This window comes from Ambystoma mexicanum, chromosome 2q (assembly GCF_040938575.1).
Source record: "Ambystoma mexicanum isolate Mex_15411 chromosome 2q, UKY_AmexF1_1, whole genome shotgun sequence".
Taxonomy (NCBI): domain Eukaryota; kingdom Metazoa; phylum Chordata; class Amphibia; order Caudata; family Ambystomatidae; genus Ambystoma; species Ambystoma mexicanum.
Window position 1 is genome coordinate 1,367,787,759 of NC_090924.1, and position 15,321 is coordinate 1,367,803,079.

General features: G+C 46.3%; 1 protein-coding gene across 2 annotated transcripts in view; it reads left to right on the plus strand.

Moving 5' to 3' along the window:
* The window catches only part of TOP2B (DNA topoisomerase II beta), a 934,132-nt gene that overhangs the window by 685,897 nt on the left and 232,914 nt on the right, over positions 1-15,321 (plus strand). The gene's annotated exons all lie outside the window — the stretch shown is intronic.

Genomic DNA, 15,321 nt, shown 5'->3' on the forward strand with positions numbered 1-15,321 from the left:
ATACTTTATCACCCAAGCATTTTTTGGCTAGTTTTATGTGTGTAAAGTCAAGCTGGTGGAAGCAGATACTTTTTAACCATGTTTGCATTATTTTTAGTTAATTTTAAATGTATTTATATAGCGCACCGTCACAAGCGGAGTTGGTCCAAAGTCGCTCTGGCAGATCTGTTTACAAGAAGCTGTTTTACACAGCTGGGTGAGCCAATCAGGACTGGGTGCATTCAGGTAATTATGGCGGCAAAGGACAGGCATTTCAGGCACCTCCCTCAATTCCTGCCCTTGCGACACACTGGAGCCAGCGGCGGGTTTCAGTACTGAAGCCCGCCAAAGCAAAATGAACAAAGGGCTCAAACCTGGTTTGGTGCACAGAGTAAAACCCAAGAAAAACCTCACAAACAAGAAAGGGCGAAAAAAGACACCCAGCCCTTTTTGACACAATGGTCACCCATGGGTGCTATACTGCTGCTCAGGATTCAGCTTTTGGTAGAAAAGCACAATGGTAGGAAAATAAAACCTCTGCCACTAGCCATTGAAAGTTGTGAAGATGACACTTTTTTTTTTTACATGAGTAAGTAGGGAAAGGGGCTGCTAAGTAACCTCCAGAACTCCACATAAGATGGGGTGTGCTGGACCTACAAAGCAAAAAAGCTAAGTAAAGTCAATTTTACTTTATTATTCTTGGGAACTGTAGTTCACACATGTTAGGCAAGATTGTAGGCAGTACCCTTTGGAAGACTACACCAACCTTGTCCTCCTGGCAATAGGTAACCCAACCTACAAGAAGTCTGTACTATGCAGGTTCGTAGATAGTGGAGAGCTGGAGAGAGTGAGACCTTTTTCCCACTCTCTCATGTATTTTTCTGTGATTTGGACTCTGTGTTTCTTTTGACTTTGGAGTCTGACAAACTCCATAGGCATCTTTTTACATTGTGACACACAGCACCTTCAGTGCAGTGACACAGGGAAGTCTATTAGATTTCCCAAAGGTTTAAATACCTTCTCTTAAACAACTGTTTCCAAGAGCAGTGAAGTGAAATTGACTTTACTTACATTTTGTAACTTTCTAGACCCAGCACACACTATCTTACCATAGGCTGTTGGAGGGGTTACTTAGTATCCCCTTTGTCTAGTTTCTCATGTAACATTTCTGTTACCATTTCTACAATTAATGGCTGTTGGCAGTGGTTTACTTTTTACTACCATTGTGTGTTTTTACCGCGGGTTGAAATTGCAGCTGCAGTAAGATACCCATGGGTGCCCATTTTGTCAAAATGTCCCCGGTCTTCTTTTTTCCACATTTTTAGTTGAAAAGGTCCTTCTTGAGATTTACTCTGCGTGTCAAACCAGGTTTGGGCCATTTGTTCGTTTAGTCTTTGGCGGGATTCACGAGTGAAGCCCGCCTCTGGCTCCAGCGTGTCTAGCAGGGCAGGGAGTGAGGAAGTTGCCTGATACTACCTGTGCTTGTTCTCCTTGGTTACAGGAATGCACCCAAGGGTAAGTGGCTGGAGGGCTGTCCTCGGAGGACAGCCACTCTGCTGTGTGAGTGACAGCTCGGCTCCAAATGAATGGGAGAAACTTGCATAAAAGGCAAGGCTTTTTGCTTGGTAGGCAGAATCGACCACTGGGCGAAGGAATCCGAAGAAGAACTTGGAAGAGACGCCTGCTGCAACTCCTGGACCTTTGGTTTGCCCGGTGAAGCCCTGCTGCAGTGCTCCCTGCTGCAGTACTGACACTCCGAATTCGCCAAAACTAGAGAAGACCTGGTAAGGACAACTTCTCCCCATTGGGTTGGTGGGAACAATCGACCCTAAGACGAGCTCATCTGGAAATCCTCTCGGAGTTGGGAGAGGAACTCCAGAATCGCGTGCATCGTTTTTAAGTCGGACCCGAGCTCCAGGAAGATCCTCCGGACTCCGAGGAAGCAGAACTGATCAAGCCTGAGCCACCTCAAGAGTGTGCTGGACCCCAGATGCGAGTAAATTCCATGGTGGTATCTGAGAACCGCAGTGTTGCGATTTGCTTGAGACACGAATAGCACTGATTTGAAGTTTTCCATTGCTGCCGCCAACCTTCAATTTGTAGTGCAGGAGTGTTGGGGAGGAGCTAGCGCCTTCCTGCACCCCTCAAGCACTTTTCAATTAGGTAAGACTTCTCTAAGCACTATAACACTGAACACTTTTTTCATTCAAATATAATCACATACCAGCGTGGCCAACCACTAAATGAAAATAGTAGTAGGTATTAGGTCCAAATCACCATTAGTTGAAAACACGTGTAAATGTTCTGTGTAGTTTTAAAATCAAATCTCAAAGCAGGCTCTCTGCCAGAAGGAATGCAGCCTGTGCTAAAGGTAGGCTACAGGCATTGCGTGGGGCCCGGCTAGCTCTAGCAGAGAGCACGTGGTAACTCAGCGCTTCTCTGTGTCTATCAAAACACACACGCAGGCTGGGGCTCATACATACAGTGCTGAATTATAGATTTTTAAGGAGAATTACTGGTCCAGATAAAATATAATTATATTGAGTGAAGTGTTGAGAGTATGGCGGGAAGTTGTGGTTATATATGAATGTTTATAACAGAAAACTATGCTAAACAAGAGCTAAAATGTTTTCCTGCAGAGGCAGCATTATGTTAAGAAGCCTGTTAACCCAGCCATGCCAGAAGGAACTGCAGCATCCCTTTTAAGGAAGAGCAACAGTTTTGGATGAGCTCTGCCGGTATCCAGTGACCAAGTAGAAGAGTATATAAAGGCGCCTGCTTGCCATTAGTCTGCAGGAGCCAGCAAGGAAGACAGAATGCTGGTCGGAAGGGCAGAGTACTCTGCTCTTACCCCTCCCCCCCTAATCCTCATTACAGATTAAATTTGTTGCCCTTGCAAGATAGACTCGTAGCCTTAATTCCCTAGAGGGGTGCATTTTCTTCGCTGTAGGTGTGATCGGGGGTACCCCAATATATTTAAGAGGTGCCCCTGTTCACTTTCAGTGGTGATGTTCCCGACGTGATCTTAATTTGCCCCCGTACTTTGCAAAGCCCCAGGCCAGTCAGCCATGCCTATCTATAGTGACCGGTCCCCTAAATCAAATAATAAAAAGTTTCTCCTGAACGGTTTTTTGTAGAAGCCATTTTTAACGAAATCCTCTCCGCTGTAGTGAGTGGCTCCAGAAGGACAGGCGTGGGGACTTGGTGATGGAGGAAAACTCAAGTGAAGCACACCCAAGTGGGTATATACTCTTGCAAGTGATAACGGGGGAACAGGTATGCATGTACGAATGGTGATGTGAACGTTATTATGCTAATGTGAATGATAGTATGGTGATGTGAACGAAACATTTTGTGATGTGGATGATGTACGAGGTCAATGGAATAGGACTTGGTGATATATTATGGCATAGGACTTTTGGTGATGTAGTATGGTTGATGTGGTATGAAATAGGACTTTTGGTGATAAGGAATAAGATTGGATAGGAGAGATTGTATTTCAGGTGATGTGTTGAGCAGTAGATTGGATATGAGGTGGGTATTGTATCGTATTGTATTGAAATTGTCACATATTTCTGTTTTTCTACTTTTTATAATGAAAAGGGATCCTCAGCATATAAAAGACTGAGATGAAAGGGAGCCCCATCTTATAGGGACTGGGAGGTAAGGGATCCTCAGCAATAACTGGTTGAGAAGGTAGTACCACGCATTCTTTCACAACGATAAAAACCAATAGGTGGTATTACAAAGGATATAAGGAGAAACAGTAGTGGCTCGGCATAAAGGAATGGACCTGGATTGTAGTCAATTATTTCTCTTGCTGTCTTTTGTGGGGAAGGAAGGAAGGAAGGAAGGAAGGAAGGAAGGAAGGAAGGAAGGAAGGAAGGAAGGAAGGAAGGAAGGAAGGAAGGAAGGAAGGAAGGAAGGAAGGAAGGAAGGAAGGAAGGAAGGAAGGAAGGAAGGAAGGAAGGAAGGAAGGAAGGAAGGAAGGAAGGAAGGAAGGAAGGAAGGAAGGAAGGAAGGAAGGAAGGAAGGAAGGAAGGAAGGAAGGAAGGAAGGAATTCAAAGTGGAAATGTGTGAAAATTAGAAGTTACTCACCGTAGTGACTAACATACTCTTAGTCCTTCGTCCCCTTTCCTCCATACTGCATGGGCGTCCCTTCCAAGGGACGGGAGACAGAACCTTTCTTCCCCTTTAAATTTAGAGGCGTGCAGGGTTGCGGCCCAGCGAGGATGCACTGCCTGACTCTGCCCTCTGGCGCCACACCTCAGTCCCCATTGACGCGTCGACAATAGATTTAACATTGCCTAATGACACCAGTATTATTAGGGGGGAGGATGGTGGGACGTATGGAGTAGAGGGGACTACTACGGTGAGTAACTTATAATTACTGTTACGTCGCGTCCCTTTCTTCCATACTGCATAGGCGATTACAACTGAATGTAGCCCCAGGGTGGAGAGGAGAGCCTCCTTAAGCAAATAGGTTCCTGAGAACCGCCTATCCGAAAGCCACATCAGACCTAGAGCCTGCATCCTAACAGTAATGTTTGCAGAAAGCTGAGCGAGTGGCCCAAGTGGCCGCCCTGCTTATGACTTGCCAAGGGACATATCGCTGGAATACGATGGCCGTTGCCTTGGCCCTGACTGCGTGGGCGTGCATGTTTGCCAGAAGCAGCTTGTGCTGGCCCTCGTACGCTTCCTTGATGGCCGAGATCATCCAGCGGGATATGGAGGCCTGATAGCCTGGTCTCGTGCCTCCAAAAGTGACAAACTGGGCGCCCGATTTGCAGAAGCCCTTGGTCCTGTCCAAGTAGAATTTCATTGGGCACGACTGACATCCAGGCAGTCTGTGCTTCGTCCTTAGGATTGGCAAAGAACTTAGGAAGGAATATTTCCTTGTTCAAGTGGAAAGCAGAAATACTGGGTGTGTCCGCAGGACTACTTTGTCCCTGTGAAAAGTAGTATACTGTTCCGAGGCGACCAGCGCCTGCATTTCGCTGACTCTACGCGCCAAGGTGAGGCCGACTACCAAGGCCGTCTTGATGGTGACCAGCCTGATGCCCGCGGACGCCATTGGCTGAAACGGTTTGTGTGCCAGGTTGCCCAAGACCATGTTGAGGTCCCACACGGGGTGTGGCCTCTTGACGGGCGGGTAGAGCCTTGAATGCCCCATCAAATTCTTCTTGACGATACGATTGTAGGAGGAGAAGGTCCCCTCCGAGTTCCTGTAAGCTCCGATAGCTGCGAGGTATGTACGGCAGGTGTCCACCTGCACACCGGAGTTGGCGAGGAGCGCAGAGAAGGAGAGCATGTCGCCCAAGGTACATGCCAAGGGGTCGAATGCCTTGGAGTCTGCCCAGTGGCAGAATCTGGTCCATTTACTTTTATACTGGGCCCTGGTAGCCTTGCTCCTTGCACACAATATGACTTCTAGATTAGCCTGGGAGAGTCTGAGGTGCTGCAGCGTTACCTGCTCAGGTACCACACTGTGAGGGCTAGTTTCTGTGATGCTGGGTGGATGACCCTGCCCCTCTGCTGTGCCAGAAGATGTGCTGGGCCCGTCGGAAGGTGAATTGGACGCCTCTCTGAGAGGCTGAGCAGCTCTGAAAACCATGGCCTGGTTGGCCACCATTGAGCTATTAGAATGATGTTGAGCTGGCGAGACTCCTTGATCTTGCAAATCACTCTGTGAATTAGCGGTGTGGGCAGAAAGACGTAAACCCTCATGCCGTTCCACTGAAGCCGAAATGCGTCGCCCAGGGAGCCGGGGCCCTGCCCCTGCCAGGAGGCGACCTGAGGGCTTCATGTTGTGCCAGGTTGTTAGACCATATATGGAATAAAGACTCAATAACCATATACTAAATGACACGCCAGTCATGAGGTTCAAATTCCAAACAAGTCTGGTTTATTCATAAAGTATCTCAGTCGCCTTCTGGGTCTCAACGCCTCATGAAGTGTGTTCCCAGACACCGTGAGATGAGAGAGAGAGAGCGAGCAGCGCCAAAGCAGTCGTATATATACACGTAATCCTTTACAATATCTTTCGGCCCGCCCTAACACATGACGCACAAGCTAGGGTTCAGTAATTGACAGCTATGCATGTAACTTCAGTCAGTCTAAACATTAGTATTCTAGCACAGGCTGCAGAGACAGTTTTCTGTTATGGGGAACACGGGCACTGGCACAGGGGAAGATATCATTCCAACCAGGGAGACATTCCAACCAAGGTTATCTGTTCGCTGCGGCTCATGAGCTAAGGGTCAGACAGTTCTGAGGCAGAGAAAATACCATTATTCGTGAAGGAGCGCCGTTAGTTGCATATAGGCGGAGGGGACCGCTATATCCTCAAACGGCCTCGAATGCAAAACGGGCACGTACCTCCTGAGGCTCAGGGTGTACAAGCATCCCATCGTGTAAGATTACACGAGCCCAACCGGTTCAGTCCAGGATAGAGATGACTAACGAATACCATTAACAATTTCCTTCTCTGCATACACCTCTCAAACTCAACTCCAAACCAAACACAACCACAAACCTCTAGCGCAACAAACCGCACGAACTTCACTACACTGCAACAACAAAACAAAAACACACATAGACTCGCACATCAGCACACGACGACTACAGGCCGCATACACCCCAGGCCCAGCCGACGGAACCACCGGGCTGAGGCTGCCAACAGCACATCACTGCAATCTTGCACTTTTCCAGCCTCCCCCCACGGATGTTATTCATGGTTTCCTGGTCCTTTTGTTTCATCAGAACCACCTGTGTGGGATACAGGTTTAGCCATAGTCTTAAGAACTGATTCCAATGATAAGACAATGGAAATTTGGACAGGTATTTTGGCAATTCACCCACTCTTTGTTGAAGTACCTAGATCGATTGCAGCGATCAATTTCCTGCGTTTCTCCATGTTAGCTATCCAGTTGCATTGCCTTTTTTTTTTTTTGCCACTTGTGGAATTTGGAGAACTAGAGATATACTTATGTTTGCTGCATTTAGTATAGACATCAGTTTTTCCTCCCAGTTGTTTAATAGGTTTGCTGATAGATCTTGACTTTTTTCATTCAGTATCATGTAGGGTTTCGCTGCTGGTGTTATACGTATTCTTCGAAGAGCTGGTATTGATTTCTACAGTACAAGTGAATATAGTGAGTCCAGCCCTAATTCGTGTGGGATGGCCATCATTGAGACCCTCTGCGGCAAATGAACTACTTTCCGCCAAAAAAGCCCCTCCAATTGTTGCCAAAAACCAGCATCAATGTTCCACCCAGCCTCGCTCCCAAAACTAACTGCTGGGGACACTTTTTGGAGGTAGAAAGTTAGTAGTGGCTGAAGAGTGAATTTGCCGTATTTTGCATGTAATTTTGTGCCTTGCTGTGCAAAGATCCTCATTCGGGACAATACTTCATTAGTCCAACTCCACTCTTATTGAGATGTTAAATGAGATTCCCAAATAACGGATAGCATCAGCTTTAGTCAGGGGATCCTCATAAACTTTCCACGTAAAGACGTCTTTTTTTGCTTTTGTTTGTGGGCCCAAAGCGATGACTTGCGACTGCCTCACGTTTATTTCTAAATGATTTGGGGTCAGATAATCTTGTAGTGCAGACAACAATCGTTGGAGCCCAATTTCGGTTGAATCTAATAAGACCATGTCCTCAGCATAAATGACATGGCTTAAGTGCTTCCCATTTACTTTTGGCAGAAATTACCTTACTTTAGAGAGAGCAACAGGTAAGTCAGCAATGAAGAGTTTGAACATCAGGGCTGCTAGAGGGCAGCCCTGTTTGACTCCTTTAGTAGTTTTTATGTTTTCAGATAGCGCTCCTTTGACGTTAAAACGCACTTGAATGCTGGTATTTGCATGTAGTGCCATTAACGGGGACAATAGCTGATGTGGACAGCCCCATTTCATACGTTTTTTCCACAGGAGCTTGCGGTTGATGCTGTCGAACTGCCTTTTACAACAGCGCTTGCAAGACAAACTGGCACCTGGGCTACTGATTAGGCGCGGTTCATGCACAGCTTCAAGGCCTCAGTGAGAGGAAAGAAATGTATTTATGCACGGTTCTACTTTCCTGTCTAGGTTAGCATTCGGAGTTCAAGCTGTGGCCTCGATACGTGTGTGGATCTGAAGCATAGAATATATTCGCAAAGTGTTACAAAAAGAAAATGGCCGGCATCTACAAAATGTTTGTCACATGATGTGATTTGCTTCTGGCCGACATACTATTCATCTCATTCGGGCTGTGCAATTTAATTTACGGTATAACAAATCCTCCTTTTGGCCCAGATTTTTCTCCCAGCAGAGGCAGGTGAGTGGAGCTTACTCCATCCAGAGCGCTTGCAGGTGAGTGCTGTGGCCTGTGACCCCACAAGCCAGCTTCCTAAGTTTGGGCCTCTGTAGTAACCTCAGCGGCCTGGGCCGCTCGGATTCCCCCGGCTCCTTTCTTCCCCTCTCCCTCCCTCCTCCCACCCCCGAAGCCCCAGAACTAGGCCCTCAGGCCCTAGAAGCGTCCCCTCCCACCCTGCACCCTCTTCCTGTCCCTCTCTCCCATCTCGCCTCCCGACCCACCCATCCGCGCTCTCATTAGGCCTCGAGCCCCTGGCTACCAGGTTCTAGCGACCCAGCTCACACCGGCTCCTCCATCCACAGCGAGGAAGCCAGCGTGAAGTGAGCCTTGCCCATCTCTGGGCACTTGGTGTTTATTTTCGTGCCCAAAACTAGGCCCCTGGGCCCCAGAAGCATCCCTCTCCCACCCCGCACCCTCTTCCTGTCCATCTCTCCCTTCCTGCCTCCCGATCCTCCCATCCCCGCTTTCATTGGTCCTCTCGACCTTCATCACTGGTCCTCCAGGGCACCCCCTGCGGCTAAGGGCCCCAAGACCGGGGGCGGCTCGAACAGAGGAAGCTCCAGGAGGTGTCAGCAGGGGAACCCAGTGGCCTGTCATCAACCAGCAACTACAAGGACCAGTAAGGGTAGGAGTGGCTTGAGTCGGGGGAGAGCTTCAGCTCTACCCTTGAAACCTGACCACTTGGCAAAACCAATGTTGATCAGTGTGACTATTTCCCGTTACCACTCTCCCCATAAACACCCTCAAGAGAGACTGATCAAGCGGTGTAAGACGATAACCAACAGACCGGCTGGCTGTCGACCACTATACAGACCTCTCAAAATTAGCCGGGCCCCAGTGCCCAAATTGCATTTTGTAATATTTAGATTGCTTGATGGGTCTCTCCCCCACCATACAGGTCTCTAATTTAGCAGGGCCCCTGTGCCCAAACTGCATTGTGCGATATTTAGACTGCATTGATAGGCCTCTCTCCCACTATACAGGTCCCCCACTATACAAGTCTCTCAAATTTAGCAAGGCCCCAGTGCCCAAATTGCAGTTTGTGATATTTAGATTGCTTTATAGGTCTCTCTCCCACTATACAGGTCTCTCAAATGTAACAGGAGGGGCTATACTTGGGACAACTTATTTTTTGCAATGGGGAAAAATGTTTACCAGATAGGGCGGCGGCAGTACGCGCCACCCCTAGGCCCACTACTGTGAAGGAAATGTAGCAGTTTTTTGGGCTTATGTAATGATTGTAGGGCATGGATCCTAGACGAGGCAGACTACACAAGGCCACTGTTAAAAAGTCTCAGTGAAGGACAGAGGACTTAAAAGCACATTTGAATGGACTGACAAAAATGACTAGACAATTTGAGGACTCAAGCTATTTGCATGGCCCTGTTTTAGCAACTCCGGATTATATATAGGAGTTTTATTTATTTTCCCACTCTGATGGACGGCTCATGCATTGACGGAATCAGACGTATATGTTGATGGGTCATAAATAATTGACATGGGGACGGAAGCACACAGGGGCTGTAGTGGCGTACGGTAAAGGGGGGGAGAAATAGTGACCACCCCTGTAGAAAGCGAGACCATGGTTCCATACACAGCATTGCCCATTATCTGGGGAACTGATCAGCCTATATGGATAAAGGTCCATATGAGGTGGTGGTCTGTACTCCTCTCACCGTCCGTATGAAAGAGTTAGATATGGGGTGCATCTCTCGGATGTCCGAAGAGCACCTGAGACTAGGCAAAGTCTAGTGAGGGCATAGCCAAAGAAGAGACATTTTTGAGGAACCATGCCAGGGTGGTGTGCAGTGGCACACAGCTGATTTATCTATTTTTTCTTTCTTTTTCCATTGTTTTTTCTTTTTTATATTTTGGCAATTTGTTTTTTTATTTTTCAATGTCGTTTTTTAATATTTTTTCTAATATTTTTTAAGGTCTAGAACCCAGTCGGCTGTGGTGGAAATAGGGTCTCTCTCTCTCTCTCTTTCTCGCCCTCTTTCTCGCCCTCTTTCTCTCTTTCTCGCCCTCTTTCTCTCACTCTCTTCTTTCTCTCTCTTCTTTCCCTTTCTTTTTCTTCCTCTCCTTTTTCACTCTCTCTCTTTCTTGATAACCTTTTTTTTTTCCTCCCCTCCAGGGATAAGCAAAGATGGCTGAGCGACCTCTCTGTTATGTAGGAATGATGATAATAAAGATGTTATTTAGTCTAGAAATGTAGTATTATGTTTTGTATGACACTGGTTGTTGGGCTGGATGAAGGTGTTGTTATATGGGGTGATCGTATAAAGGGGAGAAGGATGGACAGTTGGAGAAAAATGCTAATATGTCTATAAAAAAGGAAATGCAAAATGGCTCACTTTTTGACGGCCACCCCTACAAGTTTTCTTCGACGAATGAAACGGGAAGTATGAATGACGTATGATTTATATAAGGGGTTGAGCTTTGACACTATTTCTGACATCCAGAATGTAGAAAGTTTGAATAGCTGGTACTCTGATAATATTCCTTCCTGTAATGTGCGAATCAATGAAAGCTGTTACGTGTGTGCACTTATCCCGCACACATCAGGGACTCCTAAGGTTTTAGTTCCACATCCAGTCCCAATAAAAGGGTCATAATGCCCGGTACATCTTGCACTAAATGTGATAAAGGACACATTCCAGGCATATAGTGTGCAATTGAGGAGCATTGATCTAGACCCAGCCTTATGAAATGGCAACACAAAATACTGCCCCTGTCTTCAAGGACCATATTTCTCCTTGGGAGGTTACTCAAATGACAATGACAAATGGCAGGGCACCACAGTGATGTGCCTGGCAGATGGGCTAATAGAGTACAGTGGAGAAGCAATATCCCAAATAGACTATGTGCGCACAAATATGGCCCCAACACATCACAAGGCTGACACGGAATGAAGAAGCCAGTGCGAATACATAGAGCCAACATCTTTGAACTTTATTTTAGCAATGAAGGAACAGTTCCTGGTGGCGCAACCACACTCTTGTCATCCCTGATATGACTAAAGGCTTGGCAGCAGTAATGGATTATTACTGGGTTTGTGGCCAACAAGCCAACTTGCACCTCCTTCAGTCTTGGAGGGGCAAGTGTTCACTGGCCACCCTGCACTCAGTACTATTAGTAATCCTGGAAGAAGCCACTCTAGCACCTAAAGAAGGAGAAAGAAGCTTGCAGATCACACAAGAATTTGGTATGCTGCCAGAAAAAGGATGATTTCAACGGCGGGGAAGAAAGAAGAGATCAAACTGTCTCAAAAGACTGTTCCACACTGCTCAGAGGAAAACCTGACGAGTATCGACTTTTTAGCCATCTTATACTTTCTTTTTCATCTTTTTTTGGCTCCTGGGGTACAAGCAGCTGCTGCCCTTTTCTACCCGCGGAGGATGCTGAGTATGGGTCACTATCCCACGTCATCAAGGCGGTGCACAATCTAGGTGTTCAAATGAAGAAAGAAGGAGGAGTTCAGAACACAGATTGGCTATCGCTTGCCTTTGATGGGGTCTCGTTATGGCTGGAGGCAGCAGTAATTACTTGTTCCTGTGATCGTGTTCTTCTTGGTTCTCTTCTGCATGTGCCAATGGGGTGTCCTATGATGTGTTCCTATAGTACCTAATAGTGCAAAAATGATGGTATCAATTGGGGGGGGGGTCTAAAACACCTTGCCATGCAAAAAACAGCAAAACTCAAACTAATATTTCTGGGGTTATAGATATGTTGGATGGGGATGAGTTTGTTACTGGAGAAGTTATGAAAGGGGGGGATGTTGGGGAGGAGCTAGCGCCTTCCTGCACCCCTCAAGCGCTTTACAATTAGGCAAGACTTCCCCAAGCACTATAGCACTGAGAAAGCTTTTTTCATGCAAATATAATCACATACAGGCGTGGCCAGACACTAAATGAAAATAATATAAAATATTAGGTGCAAATAACCATTAGTTGAAAACACGTGTAAATGTTATTGTAATGTTATTGTGTGTAGTTTCAAAATCAAATCTCAAATCAGGCTCTCTGCCAGAAGGAATGCAGCCTGTGCTGAAAGGTAGGCTACAAGCATTGTGTGGGGCCTGGCTACCTCTAGCAGAGAGCACGAGGTAACTGAGCAGCTGCTCCCTGTCTCTCAAAACACACAAGCAGCCTGGGGCTCATACATAAAATGCTGAATTATGTTAAAACAGAGTTTTAAGGAGAATTACTGGTCCAGATAAAATATAATTATATTGAGTGAAGTGTTGAAAGTATGGCGGGAAGGTGTGGTTATATATGAATGTTTATAACACAGAAAATTATGCTAAACAAGAGCTACAATGTATTCCTGCAGAGGCAGCATTATGTTAAGTAGCCTGTCCCAAACGGAACCCAGCCATGCCAGAAGGAAGAACTGCAGCATCCCTTTAAAGGAAGAGCAACAGTTTTGGATGAGCTCTGCCGGTATCCAGAGACCAGGTTGAAGAGTATATAAAGGCGCCTGCTTGCCATTAGTCTGCAGGAGCCAGCCAAGGAAGATCGAATGCTGGTCGGAAAGGGCAGAATCCTCTTCTCTCTCCCCCTCCCCCACAGCCCCCATCCTCATTTTGTACAGATTAAATGTGTTATCCTTGCAAGATGAAGACTCATGGCCTTAATTCCCTATATGGGAGCATTTGCTCTGGTATGAGCGTCATTGGGGGTTCCCCAATATATATAAGGGAGTCCCCAGACGTCCTCCCTTTTGTCCCCATGATGGAGGCCCAGGAACAGGATCTGCTGGAACCAATTTTCTTCTACCCAAAGATACTGTAAAACTAAGAGGACTTGTTCTCAGTTGAGACCTGGCTTGGTTGCTTTTGTAGATTTGCTTACAGCTTTGTCCCTCACAAGCCTCTCAGCTTGTGGCCCTACAGTGATTCTATTTTTTCTACAAAGACTTCTAAAACATTGTGCAAGACTTTTACTTGCCTGCAAGAAGTGCTTCAGCTCCCCTATACATTTGCATAAATAACATTGGCTGGTCTGGCTCCCTCAAAGACTCTTCTTTCCTATGACTTTGTGCTTTACCTTTCCTCTAGGAAAAGGTTAATTTACTTTGCATTGGGGGGGGTTCAAAAATACTTAACCTGCTTCAGAATATTTGTTTAACCTTTGTCTTATTTCCAGACCCCTTTCTTTGACACCAAACTCAGTATTGCTCTTCATGTACCAGTGATATATTAAGGGCAACAGGTCCTAGTTATTTAAGCCACCTCAGGGTGTAGGAACCTTCTGTGTGCCCTCCCGAATGGGTACTTGCCGATTTAGAGAAACTAAGAGTGTGTATTTTGAAGGGTATTCTTGTTTTACTTATAAATTGCTCCCTTCTAAAGTAGGCTTATTCAACTGACTGTTTAATAATTGGTTAATCAGGAAACCTTGAGTGTAAGAGATTATTTGAATACTTATCACTGTGAATCTGTGTAAAAACTCGACTGCTCACATTGACCCCTCTTGAGATGAGCCTGGCTGCTCAGCCACACTACCTGTGTAGTAAAGACTTATTCGAGGGGATTGGGTCCTCCGACGTATTCCATATCTATGACATGAAATCACCACAGCTGTGCTGATTACATGTCATAGATATGGAATACGTCGTCGGACCATCCCATCGAAAGAACGTTACCAGGTAAGAAAGTAACTTGTTCTTCCAAAGGTTGGGTTCCTATTGCCAGGTCAAGGTTGCTGTAGTCTCCCAAAGGGTACTGCGCACAATCTTGACTAACAGTGGGGTTTCAAATGGTTCAGCCACAAAAGGTTTAACTGAAGGGGCCTTTATTCTAAAAGACATACACCACACAGGGTGTGTGAAATGAGCACTAAGGTTCTTGTCAGCCCTAAGAATTGCCTACACTGCAGTGGGTCGAGACTCCACTGTCTGTGAGGTTTCAGAGGGACTTTCAGTGTTATATATTGGACAGGAACACTTAAGTGCTTATCCACAGGGTGAACCACTTCCACTCCTGGTGGGTTTTCAAGAGGTTCTTTCACCTCCGTGTGAACTGAAGGTGGGGGTTACAGGAGTGAACTCTAGCTTTGTGGGCCTAAGGGCTTTATCCCTATTTGAAGTTATGGGTGCTACACCCAAGTGCCCTTCAGAGTGACAGAAATGCCTTTTATCTCTAAGGAGGGGGTCTCCTAAGGGGTCCTCTCTCACTTCAAGGTTAAGAGCCGCAGTCTTTTTACAAGGGGGCTCAGCTGAGCCAAAGGCTACAACTGTTCTGCTATACTCTGCATTGATGGAGCTTTTTTAGACCTACCTTTATTCTCAGTTCCTTAAGGGGTTTAGACATTGAGAAGTTTCCTTCTTATCTATTTATGAGAGCTTCTTTTATCCTATCCCAGTTACTTCTTTCCCCTTCATGCAGATCGAAGAACACTTGGTAGTCTTTCTTGGGAAGCCTAAAAAGAACCCAGGGTATTCTATCACTGTCACACTGACCAACATTTTACAAGTGAGGTCAAAAGTTTTCAGCCATACAACAATGTCACACTTCATTTCATACTGACTCACTAATTCTGGATACATGGAAGCTGTAGACTTAGAAGACCTTGTAAAATTGTCTTTTACAGACAGGTTAAGTCTTTTCCCAATTTCCCAAATTTTCAAATTTTTTTTCCCACATGTATTGTCTTGTGTCCAGTCCCACAGATATTTCAGAACTCATGGTAGGTAGTGAGCTAGAGGCAGGAGAAGGAGAGGGGGGGTGAACTAACGTCCTCCTTAACAGAACCCTCATCCTCCCTCCCAGCAATATTAGTTGTCGACCCAGGTTCACGAAAACCATGCATGTCAATGTTAAAGGACATTTGTACCGCACACTATCGCCACCAGAGTGGTCTCCTGGAGCTCTGGCGGCTCTGAAAGTGGAAGGGAGGGTGAGTTAGTGGGAGGAAGCTGGAAAAGTGCAAGAGAGCAGTGATGTGCTGTTGGCGGCCTCAGCCCGGTGGGTCTGTTGGC